This window comes from Psammomys obesus, unplaced genomic scaffold (assembly GCF_907164565.1).
Source record: "Psammomys obesus unplaced genomic scaffold, mPsaObe1.curated_primary_1811, whole genome shotgun sequence".
In the NCBI taxonomy this organism is placed as follows: Eukaryota; Metazoa; Chordata; class Mammalia; order Rodentia; family Muridae; genus Psammomys; species Psammomys obesus.
The window spans coordinates 4,203,601-4,219,791 of record NW_026585643.1 but is presented as its reverse complement, the minus strand read 5'-3'; positions in this window follow the sequence as shown (position 1 = coordinate 4,219,791).

Genomic DNA, 16,191 nt, shown 5'->3' with positions numbered 1-16,191 from the left:
CTCTGACCTTGAAACACATTTGACCAATGACAGTGATCATTCTGGAACATCTGTGACAAATACCGTTTATTTTTAAACATTCCATGGGTATTTGAAGAGCTCTTAAAGGAAACCCAGAGAATTTTTACCGTATCGAATTTCTCTTCTTAAAGTTCTGTACTGTACAGAGACAAATATGGGATCTGATAAGATCTGTGCAGGACATCTGAGAGCCTTTAATGGTAAGTCAGCTCTCAAACCCTCCCAGCAAAGCCCCCCACACCCAGCAATGCACAGCGACAGTCCCAGAAGCCTGTGGAAGATGTCAACGTGGGTAGACAGCACAAAATTAGATCACTGAAGTCAGACTTTTAGTTTTGAAACCCATGCAACAGGGCTGTTTTTAATTCATAATATCTTTTTATTTTGATATATGATGCAAATGTTTTAAATTATCTTCCCAGGATCCTCCTATGTATTCCCATGTTGTGGCAGCCAGAGGCACCAGGAACAGTGCTATACAGAGCTGATGGCTGTATGTATTTTACGCCATGCCATACAGAAAAGTCCAGCTGGGTGGCATCAGAGGCAAGCCACCAGAAGATCGGGGCCTGACTTCCTGATTCCTGAAATACCTGACTCCCGCTCCCACAGCAAAACAGTTCTGAGGACTTGAGGACTAGGGGTTCTGGTCCAGCAGTGTGGGAGTAGACAGGACTGTGTGAAGGGGCCCCCATAATACTTAGTTATCTGATGCCTTAATGTCTCTCTCTTAATGTCTCTTTGATTTGACCCTCAAATCAAAACTGGAACCTTCAAACCTGGGGCAGCAGATCAGTTGGTAAAATTCTTGTCTGGCAAGAATGAGCCCACATAACCCACATAAACCAAGCCAGGCAGGGTGTTGTGGGTTTGTAATCCCAGTAGAGAGGAGGTGAAGATGGGCAGAACCCTGGGCTCACTGGCCAGCCAGCCTGGCCTACTTAGTGAGTTCCAGGCCAGTGAGAGAGCTACCTAAGGAAAAAACACAAACAAACAAAACAAAAACCACAGTGGTCAGCCCTTCCTGAGGAGTGATTGAGGCTCTGGCCTGTACAAGCCCATGCACATACGTACACAAGCAAACACATACATACATACATACATACAGCATGCATAAATTGGTATCCCCCAGTATTCACTGTAGCCTATCCTGCTAGGGAGCCATTAAACATGACAGCTGTTTCAGATCCATGAGTATGAGTAACAGTGAAATTAGAGCATGTCTTATTTTTATTTAGCTAGGAATGATGTGCGAGTGATGAAGTGACTTACACACCTTACTCAGAGGGATCGCTGGTCGCCACTTCAGCCCGTTCCCACATGCTTTCAGACTCTGCACCAGATTCTTACATGTTCTAAATACATCCTGTCGCACTTGATTGATTTCTCCAATCTGACACAAGAAAGGAAGCTGAGAAGGGCAGATTAGCCCCCCCCCCTCCTTCCAGCGCTTTCCGCCTGCCTCTGTTTATCCTTTCTTCTTTCTCCTCCCATCTCCCTACTTTCCTCCTCTTCCCATCTTCTCCCTTCCCTCTCCCTTCTTTTCCTTCTTCCACTTCATACATCCCTCTTCCTTCCATCCATTACTCCCACAGGAGAACACTATGCACAGACCCTGTGGTCCTTTCTGTGAATAGCATCCAAGAGGCATGATGGCCATCCTGGCTGGGTACAGAGCCAAAGATGGGTACAAGATGTTCATGCTGGCAGCCTGGTATGAGAACTTCAAGAATGACAACCTTCTAAGAGGGACTCCAACCCAGGCAGTAACAATTAGATTGGCTCCCTGAGGAAATACACCAACTTTTAGCTCTGGAGGGGTCAGTCTACTTTTGACTATGTTCCCAGCATCCTCCAGATTCAGCATGGGAGTGCTCTCTAGGAAACATATCCACCACTCCACCTTGTCCCACAGCAAGCTGGGCCTCCCATTAAAAACAAAACAAACCAAACAAACAAAAATGCCTGAAATCCACCATCCTTGTCTCCCACTCCTCCTTTCTGACAATCCTCCCTTTAAGTAATGTCCTGGCAAATCTCTGCCTTCACCTCCCTGGTATGGAAGCAGTGAGATTCAATCTTAGTAAATACGTGGGTTCCTCAAAAGCAAAAACTATTTTTAAACAGTTCTCTTCTCCTACATAACACCATCAACCATATTAAAATAGGTGGTTAAGGAGTTTCTTGACAGAGGAAGAGGCCAAGTGGACATGTGGTAAGATGTTTCAGGAAGACAGAACAAGAGATACTGCCCTGTTCTGCTGCCAGGGCAGCCTTATATCAAGAGCCCCTGTGCCTGCCATGGTCAGGATGGACCCAGGTGCCAGGAGGCACACCTGCCCTTAATAAGGCTATCAGTGGTGGAAGATGGAGACCTGTATGGCCACATATTAGAGCTTAATGGAGTCCAGCTGTTGGAGAATCTGAGAGATACAGAAGAGGGAGTCTCCAGAGGGCATCCCAGTGGGGCGCACCATGGTGGGATCTGGGATTAGCATGTAGTCACATTTAGAAAGCCATGCATGAGGTCAAGCCCTGTCCTTTAGAGGGATCAGTCAGCTGCCAGAGCTGTAGGGAGCTGCCAGGGGGAAATTTTTAAATAGGTTGGAATTTATATTCACATGACATAACCATCTCCCAGTGAGTTTGCTCCCTTACCCCTAGAGCCCACCAAGCCATCCTGTTCACCCTGTAAGTGTGCAGAGCCCAGGAACCCTGCCAGGAATCTCATCACCCTACACCCCAGCATGAAGCTTGCCTACTTGCTCTTGTTCTTTTTTCCTTTCTTCTATTTTGTCAATGTGTGGGCCTCAAGCTTAAAAATGTAACTGAAACAGTATCCAATAGGCTTGAACCCTGAGCCTGCTGCATTCCCCTTAAGAACCTGTGACTCCTCAGCAATGAAAAATGAGGAAATCATGAAATGTGCAGGTAAATGGTGGGAGTTGGAAAGGATCATCCTGAGTGAGCTGTCCCAGAAGCAGAAAGACACACACGGTATATACTCACTCATATAGACATGTAATATAGGATAAACCGACTAAAATCTGTACATCTAAAGAAACTAATCAAGAGAGAGGACCCTGACTGAAATGCTCAATCCCCATCCCAAAAGGCAAAGAGGAAGGACATCAGAAGAAGAAGAAAACAGGAAACAAGCTAAAAACCCACCACGGAGGGCCTCTGAAAGCCTCTGCCCTACAGATTATCAAAGCAGATGCTGAGACTTATAGAAAACTGTTGGGCAGAGTGAATGGAATCTTATGTAAGAAGTGGGAAATAATAAGATCTGGAGTGGACAGGAATTCCACAAGGAGAGCAACAGAACCACAAATTTGAACACAGGGGTCTTCCCAGAGACTCATACTCCAACCAAGGACCATGCATGGAGATAACCTAGAACCCCTGAACAGATGTAGGCCATGGCAGTTTAGTGTCCAAGTGGGTTACATAGTAATGGGAAGAGGGACTGCCTCTGACATAATCTGATTGGCCTGTTCTTTGATCACCTCCCCCTGAGGGGAGAGCAGCCTTACCAGGCCACAGAAGATGATAATGCAGCCATTCCTGATGTGATCTGATAGACTAAGATCAGAAGGAAGGAGAGGAGGACCTCCCCTATCAGTGGACTTGGGAAGGGGCATGTGTGAAGAAGGGGGTGGGAGGGTGGAATCGGGAGGGGAGGAGGAAGGGATACAAAATGGGGGGATACAAAGTGAATAAAGTGTAATTAATAAAAATAAAAAAATAAAAACAAACAAACAAAAACCTGTGACTAACTTAGCTAATACTGTCACAAAGTACCAGGCCAGGAGTAAGAGGTCTTCAAACCTGAGTGAGTCCCTAAACCATAGAAGAAGAATGTGTCAGCAGAGCTGTTTAGAACACAGTAGAATGCACACTCAGAATGGCAAGACACTTGAAGATCAGCACCCTTTTCCCCAGGGGATCCGCTGTCTATTCTTAGCCCTTTGCAGTCACCAAACACTTGAAAAATAGGTATAGACCCTGTAAATAATTAACACTGGCTTTACAAGCATTGCCTTGAAGACAAAAGTGTAGATGGTTGTGGGATTTTTTTTAATTTTTTGCAATAATGACAAAAACAACTAATATTCCATGAAACACCAGAGTACATGCCAAGCATTTTATATGACTGTCTCCCCTTATTTCTAGAAATAATTGGCATTGTGGGAAACTCCTTTGGTGACTATGAATCAGACCTAATGTCTGTAAGGGCTGAAGTCATATGTCATTGCTCCAAGCCAGGGAGAGGTGCAGGGTGGGCTCTCAAGAAATGTTTGTTTCTGTGAAACCTGACCTTGGATTTGATAGAGCTGGTTAAGCATATTAAACTATCTGTTCTTAGCCCATGTTGCTGAACTTGCTTAGCACAGTTTCCATGAAGTGCACAGCTGCCCTTCACGAAGGCGTGGGTAAGCCACTACTGCAGTCTGGCTAAGTGCACTCCAGAGGTCCTTTCAACTTGTTCCCAGAGTGGCATCAGTGGAAGGACAGGGCCATAGGGAGATGAGGTCTGGTGGGGGTGTCAGAACACTGAAGGTGTGTTCTTTTAGGGGATTGTGGGCCCCTAGACCTTTCCTCTTCCTTATTTTTGTTCCCCAGGGAAGAGATAAATGGTTTCCCCACACAGACTCTCACACCTTCCTGTGCTGCCTCTGCCCAGGCTCAATGCAACAGGCTAACATCAGAGCTGAAAACTCCAACATCATGTGATGAAATAAAGCTTGCCTTTCAGAGGCTGGTGAATGCAGATATTTGTTGTATGGATGGGAAGCAGCTGACTGCTTAATTTCTGTTGCTATGATACAATAACCTAACAGAAAGAGATTGAGAGGAGAGGGAAGGCGTACTCCTACTTATACCTGCAGATTACAGTCCATTGCTGTGGAGAAGTCCAGACTGGGAGCAATGAGGAGATGAAGAGATGACAGACACGCAGGAAAGCTGGGGTCAGGTGGACTGGGTCTCTGATGGAGAAACCATAGCCACCCAGAAGCTCAGAGTGTTTATGACATGAAGCTGAACAGGGAGGTAGGGTTATTGAATACAGATAAACAAGGAGACTTGGTTATTATGGACAGATAAACAAGGAGGCAGGGTTTATGGCATACAGCTGGGTCAAGAAGACAGGTTTGGCTAGTCTCGGTAGGAGCAGACTCTGAAAGAGCAGTCTTCAGGGGGAAGAAAGCCATGCTGGATATTTTCTACACATACTACTCCATGTCGATCAAGAGGAAAGGCTTTGCCACTTTCCCAGGATCTGAGGCTCTGGGGTCCTTAACCTGGCCATGCCTGTGTCAGGAGAGCACATTCATTCATTCAAGACTTCATTCACTTAGGGCTTCCTCCACTCCCCAAAAAATAGCTAGTCGTTCACAGTCAAGAGCAGAAAATAAACGCATACATGTTCATTTGATCCCTTGCTTGTATTCAGCTTCTCCGTGCTTAGAATTCAGGAAACCCCCACCCCACCCCCACACCTAGAGCATATGCCAACCACAGTGGGATGTGACGTTCCATATCAATTAACTTCATTAAGACAATCCTCCCAGAGCCATGTCGCACACAGGCCAATCCAATGTAGACAATCCTTGATACTCTTTTCCCAAAAGATTCTAGGTTGTTAATCAAGTTGACAGCCAGAACTAACCATCATGCTAACTGATGCATTCACCGAAATAATGAGCAAGAGGACCCAACGGTTTACAGCAAATCCTTAGGAAAATATGATTCTCTCTCACCAGTACGTTGCTGAGTATTTTCACGTCAATAGGAGACAGTGTCTCAAACACCAAATATTACAGCTTTCCATCCTTTCTGTTTAACAGAGATTTACAATGTCATAAAAAGAATTTCCCGAGCCTATTATTTATATATGCAAAGTCCTCCAAAATAATGTACTCAATCTGACAATTAAGTACAGCAATTACAATGAATTATGGAAAGACTGGTCTAAATTAGGGAAAAGGTTGAACTACATGGGGTGTCCGTAAAAAGCATATACAATTCGAGTGTTGATGAGAAATCTACAAATATTGACTACCCTCAATTTAAACAAGCTGCAGTCCAAAAATGCATCTGCAAATTGTTGTTGGGAATTTAGAACATATTTTCCCACAAACGTAAAGTTGTAAGTCGTGGTTAGTGCTGGTTGTGTAACAAGTTAGAAAGGTATGTGGCCAAACGCTCGGTCTTTAATTGGTGGCTTCCCTGATGGGCCAAGGTTCTCCCCATTTGGGGTAGAAGGAGGGGAGGGAAGGAAGGGCAGATGTGTCCTGTTTGTGTTTCTAGCTGAAGCCCTGGGCCTGCTGGTTTAGAATAAAGAGGTGTTACCAGGAGAACCTTCGCTAATGAAGCCTGTCTTCTCCTGCCCCTGTCTTGGCAGTATGCTGTTTCTAGTCACTGGTAGGCTGCTGTTGTTTTACTCTCTTTGAGCTGTCATGACAAAGCACCACAGACAGGAAGGAAGCAACAAACATGACCTATCTCAGTTTCTGACCCTGGAGATCCAAGATCAATGTATTGCCAGGTAGATTCCTTCTGAGGCCTCTCTGCTCCACTTGTCCAGCCCTCGGATGCAATCTTCTTCTGTACCTGCCTGCATCCAACTTTCTGTGGATAGAAGGGCACCTGCCATTTAGTATCAAAGCCACCTAAGAAACCACATTTAACCAGCATTCAGTCCTTAAAGACTGTGTCGCCATAGTCATGTCAAGTTCTGAAGTACTGGGGATTAGAAATTGGACACTTAGGGTTAGGGAATTTTGGTAGAGGGATGGTGTTAGAGATTACAATCCAAACCTTGGCAAAGTTCATTCCTCTGTTGCTCTAAATTTTTTAGATTTCTTTCTTTTATTTGACGTGTATGAGTGTTTTGCCTGAATGTATATCTGTACATCCTGTGTTGGCCTGGTGCCTGTGGAGGTCAGAAGAGGGCATCAGATACTTTGGCTCAAATAACTGTGCACCACCTTGTGGGTGCTGAGAACCAAACCCAAGTCATTCCTCTTTTGAATACTGGGGCAAAGGAAAGAAAATATCCTAGCTCTCTAGATTGAGAGAGAGCGACTGAACACTGCTACCCAAATCTAGGACTTCCCAGAGTGGACAGGGAGTTTCCCGACTGGCAGACAGCCCTGGCTGCCCACACATTCCAGCTGTACCAAGGGAAATGCATCTACAATGCTAAAAAACCAAAAAAGCACAAACCCCCGTTCCTACCCCACCCTCACACAAAGGGATGCCAGTGAACCACAATGGCCCTCTGACCATGAGCTCCTCTCCCAAGCACCCCAGCCAACAGGCTTTTAGTTCCAATACAGGCCACTGTGGTGAGGAGGTGGAGAACCAACACTGGAACCAAGGTGCTAATTCGAGCAGCTTTGGTGAATCTTTGAGAGTTATTATCTGTTCACAGATAATAACAGAAAACCCTTCTGTTAAGAAAGATCGCTTTACTACAGTGACACACGCCTGTAATCCCAACACTCGGAGAGGCGAACAGCCAGCCTGGTCTACAGAGTGAGTTCCAGGACAGCCAAGGCTGCACAGAGAAACCCTATCTTGAAAAACAAAACAAATTAATAAATGAACGAATGAGAAAGAATGAAAGAAAAAAGAGAGAAAGAAAGAAAGAAAGAAAGAAAGAAAGAAAGAAAGAAAGAAAGAAAGAAAGGAAGGAAGGAAGGAAGGAAGGAAGGAAGAAAAAAGAAGGAAAGATAGAACATTTTCTGTAGGTCACCAGATGTTTCTGTAGGTGACACCCTAAAGTGTGTCTACAGTGACACTCACAAACAGTCCCTCTTTAGAACAGGCTGCTCCTTTCTATCAGTTTGGAGAGAATATTCCATAAATGTCCTCCCACACCACAGTACTGCAGATACTCAGTGTAAGAATTAATCTGTCTGGGGCCTATGTAAAATATTTGCCCTGTAACCATAAGGACCTGAGTCTGATCCCAAAACCCACATTAGAAAGGAGACTAGCTGGCCTGCCAGCCTAGCCAACCAGACAAATTCCAGGCCTTACTATGATTATTAGACCCAGTTCTAATAAAATGGTGGACAGTATATGAAAATAATATTCAAGCTTGTTCTATAGCCCCCATATGCACATTTGCACCCACATATATGTGAACACACACACACAAGAATTAGCACCTTGACCACAGCCCAAGCACCAAGAAGAAGCTGAATAAATACCTGCTCAAAAGACATTGTTATGAGTTGAACCCAGGTCACCTAGTCTCACCCCTCAGCCCCACTCCACTATGTCTTTGGTTTACTATTGGGGTAGAAGGTTTAAAGTCATCTAAAGAGGAATAAATACAATTGTATCTTTATTAGTTTTGTAAGAAATGCTGAGGAACTGATCAATAGTCACTGGAAAATGGCCACATGGAATAGATAATAGAAAATAGATAATCCATTGAACATCCTCCCTTGAAGAGATGCAATGTCTAGGTCATGTGATCTGGGTCTGCTCTGGGCTCTGATGCTATTTGAGCCACTGCTGGTTTGGGGGGAATCCATGTGTGGTTAGAATGAGGCGTTGTCTCACAGGAATGTGGACTGGAAGCTTTGTGGAGAAAGAGTATTTGGACCTTTTACCTCTGGGGTTGCAATGATGCTCACAGATAAGCCACCTTTACACACAGCGCCACCCCCACCCATCTGAGCACAGCCTATTTTTTCCCAAGACTAAGGCATGTTTCCATGAAATTCAAGTTTTCTTGACCTGCCATTCTCCATTTTTCTCTTGAGATCCCTTTGCTCAAGAATGTTGCTCCAAAGGCTTTGCTAGACCTTCATGATTTGGACCTGGAACTCAGAAAGTCAGCCACCAAATCTGTTGCACAGCACAGGTCTCAAAGGCTTCCAAAGTTATATGTCCTCTGTTGTCCTCCATTTTCCCAGGGGCTGTTGGCCACTGGCCCGTGAGGACAAAGGGAGCAGAAGTGACAAATGAGGTGTGATGAACAAGACTTCTGGGAGTCAGCTTTCCAGAGGCAGCTTATCTTATGGTTTAAGAGTGGGGGTGTAAAGGTTCTTAGGGTTAGGGATGGGAAGAGCTGATGGGTCCTAACACAGTACCTCATCATCATATGGGCAGGGAAGAAACTGGACCTGTGTGCTAAGTCATGTAGCGCTAGCAGGAGGCAGTGTGCAAGGTGAAGTGCATTCATTGCTCAGCAGATGCTCCATACCTAAGGCGTCTCATCCGAACACCCCTGCACACGATTTGCATCTGCTTTCGAGTGTTTGCCTTGTGCACACTCTCTCTCTGAAGTATAGCTTACAGAAGCATTGAGAGTAATGAGTCATTTCATCACTGTGAGCGTGAGTTACTTTTCTCCTTGCTATGACAAAAGCACCTTCAGGAAATAAAGCTATATTTTACCTCATGATTTAGGAGGACACAGTCCATGACGGCGGGGAAGGTTTGACAGAGTTCACAGTGGCAGGAGCTTGTGCTGGGACTCCTTATATCCTGACTAACTGGGAAGAAGAGATATGGGAAGAGCGCTGGCCCTCAGCTGGCCTCCTGCCTCCTCCTCTCCTCTTTATGTTCAGGTCAAACTACCCCAGCCCACGTGTAACTGTCACTGCAAATGTCCTCAGATACACATGCAGAGGTGTGTCTCCCAGGTGAATCCAAATCCAGATAAGTTGACAATGAAGAACAACCATGGCATTATACAAAGGAATATAATTTATCCCAAGCCAAGTTATAGCAGCGTTATACCAACCCCGAAGGAAAGCCCTACGCAGAGGGAGAAACCTTTAGCATTTTCTCATTCTGAATATGTGGAAAATCTCATAAGACTGTCTGTCACAAGGTACACCTAGGCACAGGCTGAGCAGCTTCCAGGAAGACAGTGGGAGACAGAATGGGGACTTGAAACACAGCGATGGAGGAAGCCAGCTTCTGTCACCACTTTCAGGCCCTCTGACCTATTTTGTAACCTCGGGACATTGGTGTTTGATGGACTAATCACTAAACTATAAACTTGTGGCCTTTTATCTTTCGTTTGCATTATCCCATAATATTTGCCGAACTCTTTCAAGTTGCCTTGGGTTACACAATCTTATTTTCCTCCAATCTACAACAGCAGCATACTTTAAAGAACTCAAAATACTTTGAAATCATCTTTAAACAAATCCATAAGATTTCTCTAGAATGTTAACAAGCACTTAAGGAATACGCTACAGAGAACAATTAATACATTTGGAGCTAAATAAACAACACAGCACTGGAATCAAGCCCAGGGCCCGGCACTTCTCATGAACAGTCAAATCCCAATTGTCTTGACCCATGTGAAGCTCCAGGAATGGGCTTCTCTGGCACACAGAGAAAAACATTTACTTTTTCTTTCTCCCCTCAAATCCTCACTGCTCAAGACATCACCTTCAAGACAATATAAATGCCTCACTTGAATGTACAGGATCCATTCCAAGAAATGTGTCGTTGGTTGGCTTCATCATGGAGAACATTTTAGAGCGACTTTGTCCAGCCCTCCATGTTCCAGGTCTTCACCAAGATACGTTATAAATATGAGCTATCTGAGGCTGCTGCCTAAAGAACATGGCACAGTGCTTTATTAGTGGCATTTTTGAACTGAAACAGTGATAATGAGTACAGTTAATTCACTATACAAGCAATGTAGTAAGTGCATAAGCACAGAAACCATCGTTTATCATGTTGTTAGATATGCATTGTATGTACTATGTTGCCATGACATCACATGACTACAAGTGCAGTGGGTTTGTGTATATGCATGTCTCCAGACCAAAGAGTAATGCTTGTGTTCTGATGTCACTAAGTCACAGGATCCTATGGAATCCTGCCATACATATCTGTCATTGACTTAAAGGTCATCATGAAGCCCATGAGTGCATTGGAGTCACTGGCTGAAGAACTGTAAAGTCAGGCAGCGGTTACCTTGGTGACAGAACACTCACTCTTCTTTCTCTGTGTGATGTTGCCTGCCTGGGTTGTCTTCCGGTTCTCTTCCCTTAATAACAAGATATGGACCAGGGCATCCACCTCACCCTGTCCCACACAGGGTATCTGCACACTTGGCAATTGTTGTTGTCGGTGGAAGTTTACTAAGTACGTTCTACATGATAGAAGATAGCACTGCTCTGAGACTTCAAATACATTATTCCAAATAATACAAAAAGTCTAAGTACATGAGGACTTTGGACTCACACACACACACACGAAAACTTGTGGGCTATAGATTCTGATATCATCACAAAATTCAGTCCTATTCAGCTTATGGGGCAGGTTCCAGGAATCCTAGAAGAGGAGGCAATAGACTCCCATCTCTTCTACCAGCCTTTGGTACCTTGACATAACCAGTTCTCAACTTCTACAGGAGTATTCCTGTAGAACTTGACAACTTTCTCAAGTGCCATCATGCAGAAGCGCATTTAAACGTGACATTGACATCTCTGATAGTTCACGGCACTGGTGCCCGAGAACATCTGGGGTTTGGGAGTGCAGCTGACACAGTTAACATGAGTCTCAACTAGTCACAGGGTTGTGAGATGATCCCCAGATTGCTGCTTCACCCCACGTCAAAGACAAAAGGCCTAGTAGAGGTGTGCTGTCTTCCTTTGCTCCTGCCTGCTCCTTGCTTGGCAAGTATCTGCTTGGAAATGTTTCTGGAACTCACCCAAACCTGCTAGGGTGGGTCATTGTCAGAAGGCACAAAGTAAATAATTTTATTTAAAGCCCTAAAGGGAAGAGAAAATCTACCACTGGCTTCCACTGCTGAATTTTCAAGTTCATCATTAGCAGCATTGTTCTTGAGGAAACTTGAAGGAGAAAAAAAGTGCTGAAAATACGATACCTCAACATAACCCAAGCACCTTTCTTTGCAATCAAGCATAACTTAGTAGATAAATGCATTTGTACTGAGTCTTTCTTCTTAACTGGAATTTTAAAAGAAACACTTCAGGACATGCACAGGGACTTCTGTATTGCTCTTCATTCTACCCCCCCTTCATCCTAGAAACTAAGGTGATCCAGCAGATTTGTTTCCATGTACGCGAAATGCCTCTTCTCTGTTGTGTACTTCTGTTTCTGTGACTAAGGAAATCTGAGGAGAGCTGGCTTTGGTCCTCATAGCTTGAGGGACTCCAGTCAGCCCACCCTGGCAGGGAAGTGATGGTGGAAAGCACACCCACTCCGCGTTCAGCAAGCGGACCTGAATGCTGTCTCTCCAGTGCCTTCCTTCTTCAGCCCTTTGTCCTCCAGTCAAGAAAGCCAGCCCACAGGATGGCCCCACCTACATTCAAGGTGGGTCTTTCCTCCCAGCTTAATCCTCTTGGGAAACGCTCCACTGACACACTGGGAGGTGTGTCCCTTAGGTGACTCCAAATTCCATGAAGGTAACAGTCAAGCTCCGCTAGCACAGCATCTAGAAAGGGTGTTAGTTAAAAATCTAAATGCCAGGCTCTTGTCTGCATTAACAGTGTTTAAGGGGTTGGCTTTCTCCCGTGGAGGGGGGTCTCGGGTTAGGCCAGTCATTGGTTGGACATTCCCTCAGTGTCTGCTCCCTCTTTGTCCCAGTGTTTCTTGTAGGCAGGGTAAATTTGGGGTCAAAGGTTTTGTGGGTGGGTTTGGTAGCGTAACTGTCGTCTGAGAGGCTTCACCCAGCAGCAGATCGAAACAGATGCTGAGACTAGAAGCCAAACATGGGACAGAACTCGGGGGAGTCTTGTGGAAGTATGGGAGGAAGGATAATAGGACCCGGAGAGGATAAGAACACCACAAGAAGAATAACAGAGACAACTAACCCACAATTGAAGCACCAGCTAAAGAGCATGCGTGTTCTGGACCTACATATACGTAACCAATGGGCAGCTTTCATACGGGTTCCCTAGCAAGTGAAGCAGGGGCTGTTTCTAACATGGACCCTGTTGTCTGCTTTTGGATCACTTAGCCCTAGCAGGGCTGCCTTGCCTGGCTTCAATGGAAGAGGATGGATGCGCTCAGTCCTGATGTAACTTGATGTGTTGGGTAGGGTTGATACGGGGGTGGGAGGCTCCCCCTTTCTGAGAAGGGGAGGGAGGAAGGGGGAAAAGGGTGGGAGGGTGAAACTGGGAGAAGAGGAGGGCAAGAGCTGTGTTTATGATATAATGTGAATAAATAAACTTAAAGAATAAATTTAATTTAAAAAATAATCTAAATACCTTCATATGCCTTCATGGCACTTACCAGCTCAGTCTAAGGTAAAAGCATTTTATTTTCAGTCACATTCCTTCCATGTCTACCATTCTCTTTGTGGACTCCAGCGGTCAGCCGTCTAGATCTATGTAAACACAAGAGCCGTTTTATCCCAGTGTTATTATTTGGTATATATTTCCTTGTAATATTTCATTACTACATTGGGCAGAGCTCACATTATTTTTTAAAGGAAAGTCTAAGATAATCATTGTCTTATTATCTGGCTGGAAAATAGAATAAGCTGATGATCTGTTTTCCTGGGTTCCTTGAGTCTGCAGACTCAATTGACCACAGATCAGAAATAGGGAGGGGGCTTGCATCTGTTTTGAACACACTTAGACTTTGTTTTCTTGTCACTGTGCACTCCAGGCAACTGTTTACTCAGTAGTCACAGGACATCAGCTCGTCTTGAGATGATGTAAAATACACACGAGGCTGTGCGAGTGCTACACACAAATACAGGAAGGGCTGAAGCAACTGTGGATTTCTACAGGGATTCCTGAAACCAACTGTCTGAAAAAAACTGAGGGATGACTGGATTGTTAAAATAAGCTCTAATCCTAAATGTTGAAGGAGCACAGAGAAGCCAAACAGCAACATAGGAAGAAGGAATAAGAAAACAATTCCACAGAGAAGGGAGAAGGCATTAACCAAGCCTTAACAGATGAAAAGAGCCATGAAGGGGGAGGAAAGGGTCACCCATGAGACTGAACGATGCTGAGACCCTGAGGTGAATGGGAAGCATCTCAGCCCAGCTGAGCACGGGCACCACAGGACGGAGGAGGTACGGCAGCGGACCTGGAGGCCAGCTGCCTGGAGCATGTTGCTTACTGTATTAATTACTTGTGATAAAAATATCATGGGGGAAAAACGCTATTTAAGGAGGAAAGAGTTGACTTTGGTAAATTTCAAGGTGCAGCTCATCATGCTGGGAAACAACGGTAACAGGAGTTTGGGGCAATTGACCATAGTACGTACAATCATCCAGGTAGACGCAGGGAGTGACAAATACTCTGCTCAACTTTCACAGTCTGAAGAACTGTGTCTCTCGCCACTAAGGTGGGTCTACTCACTTCAGTTAACGCAATCTAGGTAATCCGTCACAGGCATGCCCGGGAGCTAACCTAATTTAGATAATCCCTTCTGAACATGCTCAGCGCCCTGTCTCCTAGGTGATTCTAGATCCTGTCAAGTTGACAATCAGCATTATCCATCACAAGGTATAGTACCCAGCCCCAGGAGGCAGTTCTCCAGAAGACTCACCTCACATCAGACATCAACTGAGAGAGAGCTTCACAGTTCCAGGCCACCAGAACTTGCAGTGGACAACCAGAGGCAATTCAGAACTCCCATCAGCACCTCAGACTGGATCATCCTGAGCATGACTCAGCCACTAGGAAAACTCTATTCCTATGATCACAGTAGTCATCCTACAGCTTAAAGCAACATATGAGAAGCATGAAAATAAAAAGACACACAGGGAGAGTTCCCTTAGGGAACTCACACCTTGTGTGTGCACATGAATCACAGAGCAGGGGGTCACAGGAGCTCTGATCGTCCTGCATTTTTATTAGTGTGATTGATGGACTGATCGGCCCTGTGGGCGAACTCAATTCCCAGCTCCTCTTCCCTCCTCAGAGGTCAGAGGTTCAGACTCACACACCAAACACACACACACAGTCAAACCCTAGCCCTTTGGCCACATGGTGTTTTGACTGTGTGCCAGAGCCCATTCTGAAATTGTCCCAGAACCACCAGGGGCAGCCTCATGAACATAAACCTTGGCATTCCTAAGAGGCCTCACCAGGAGGAACAGGCGCATTTATTGCCCAGGAAATCCCAGGACTTAGGATCCCTGTGCCAGGGAACATGGCTAGCTACATTCTCTCCTACTCATCAATATTAATTGCAAGTCATTCGGGATAGAGGGACTGATGACACTAAGGTCACAGTAAAAACATTTAGATGTAAACATACAGTTTTCCTGTCAAACATAAGAGGGAACATATTAAAGCTCCACAAAAGTTGCAATTAAAGGTCATAAGATATCAAGGGTCATAGAAGGAAAAGAGGATCTTAGGTAACAGCCAGTGAAAATAATAATTACTCTGGATTTGTAAGACAATGGGAGCTAAAACTAAAAGGAATAGTGAATAAACAATAATACTTATTGCCCTACTCGGAACAATAAGAGAACAAACAGACAGTCCACTTTAAGACACAGTCTTCAGAGCCTCAGAGAGGTAGGCCCACGTTTTGACCATAGTAAAGTAAATTTGTCAGCCTTAAGTTACTACAACAAACTATCTTCAGGCAATTAACTTCACAGAGAGAAAACTTTCATAGCTTACTTGGAGCACATCCATCACCCTAAGGACCCCCATGATGTGCTCCTCCTCTCACAGATGCCACTATCTCCCAGTAGCAACACCCTGGAACCAAGCTTTGGAATGTCTGTCCAAAACATGGTAGGAGCCATAAAGTTGCATGTACAGATGCTTCCCACCGGGGAGGTTAAAGGTGCAGCACCTGTAATTGCCAGGCTTACCTTGAGATTTACTAAAGAAAATTGTCTCAAGAAGTGGGAATCTGCCGGATTATATTCTTAACTTACGTCTGTCTCTCTAGTTCCTAGCCACCTAGGCGTGGCTATGCATGGGGACTTGGCAAAGAGGAGGCGTGACTGCAGTCAGTTCTTAAGATGCCATCACCAGAACACTGCATGTAGAGCCCAGAAATGAATATGGGCTGTCTTTGCTTTCTGACTTAGCCAAGATGGAAAAATGTTAGAAGACAGGCAAATGTGAAGAGAAATTTACAGGTGGGTTTTAATTCACTCCCATGAACATACAGGAAGCAAGTAAGAAGACAGTGGTGAGAGACAGGGTCTTTGACTATCACATATTTTAA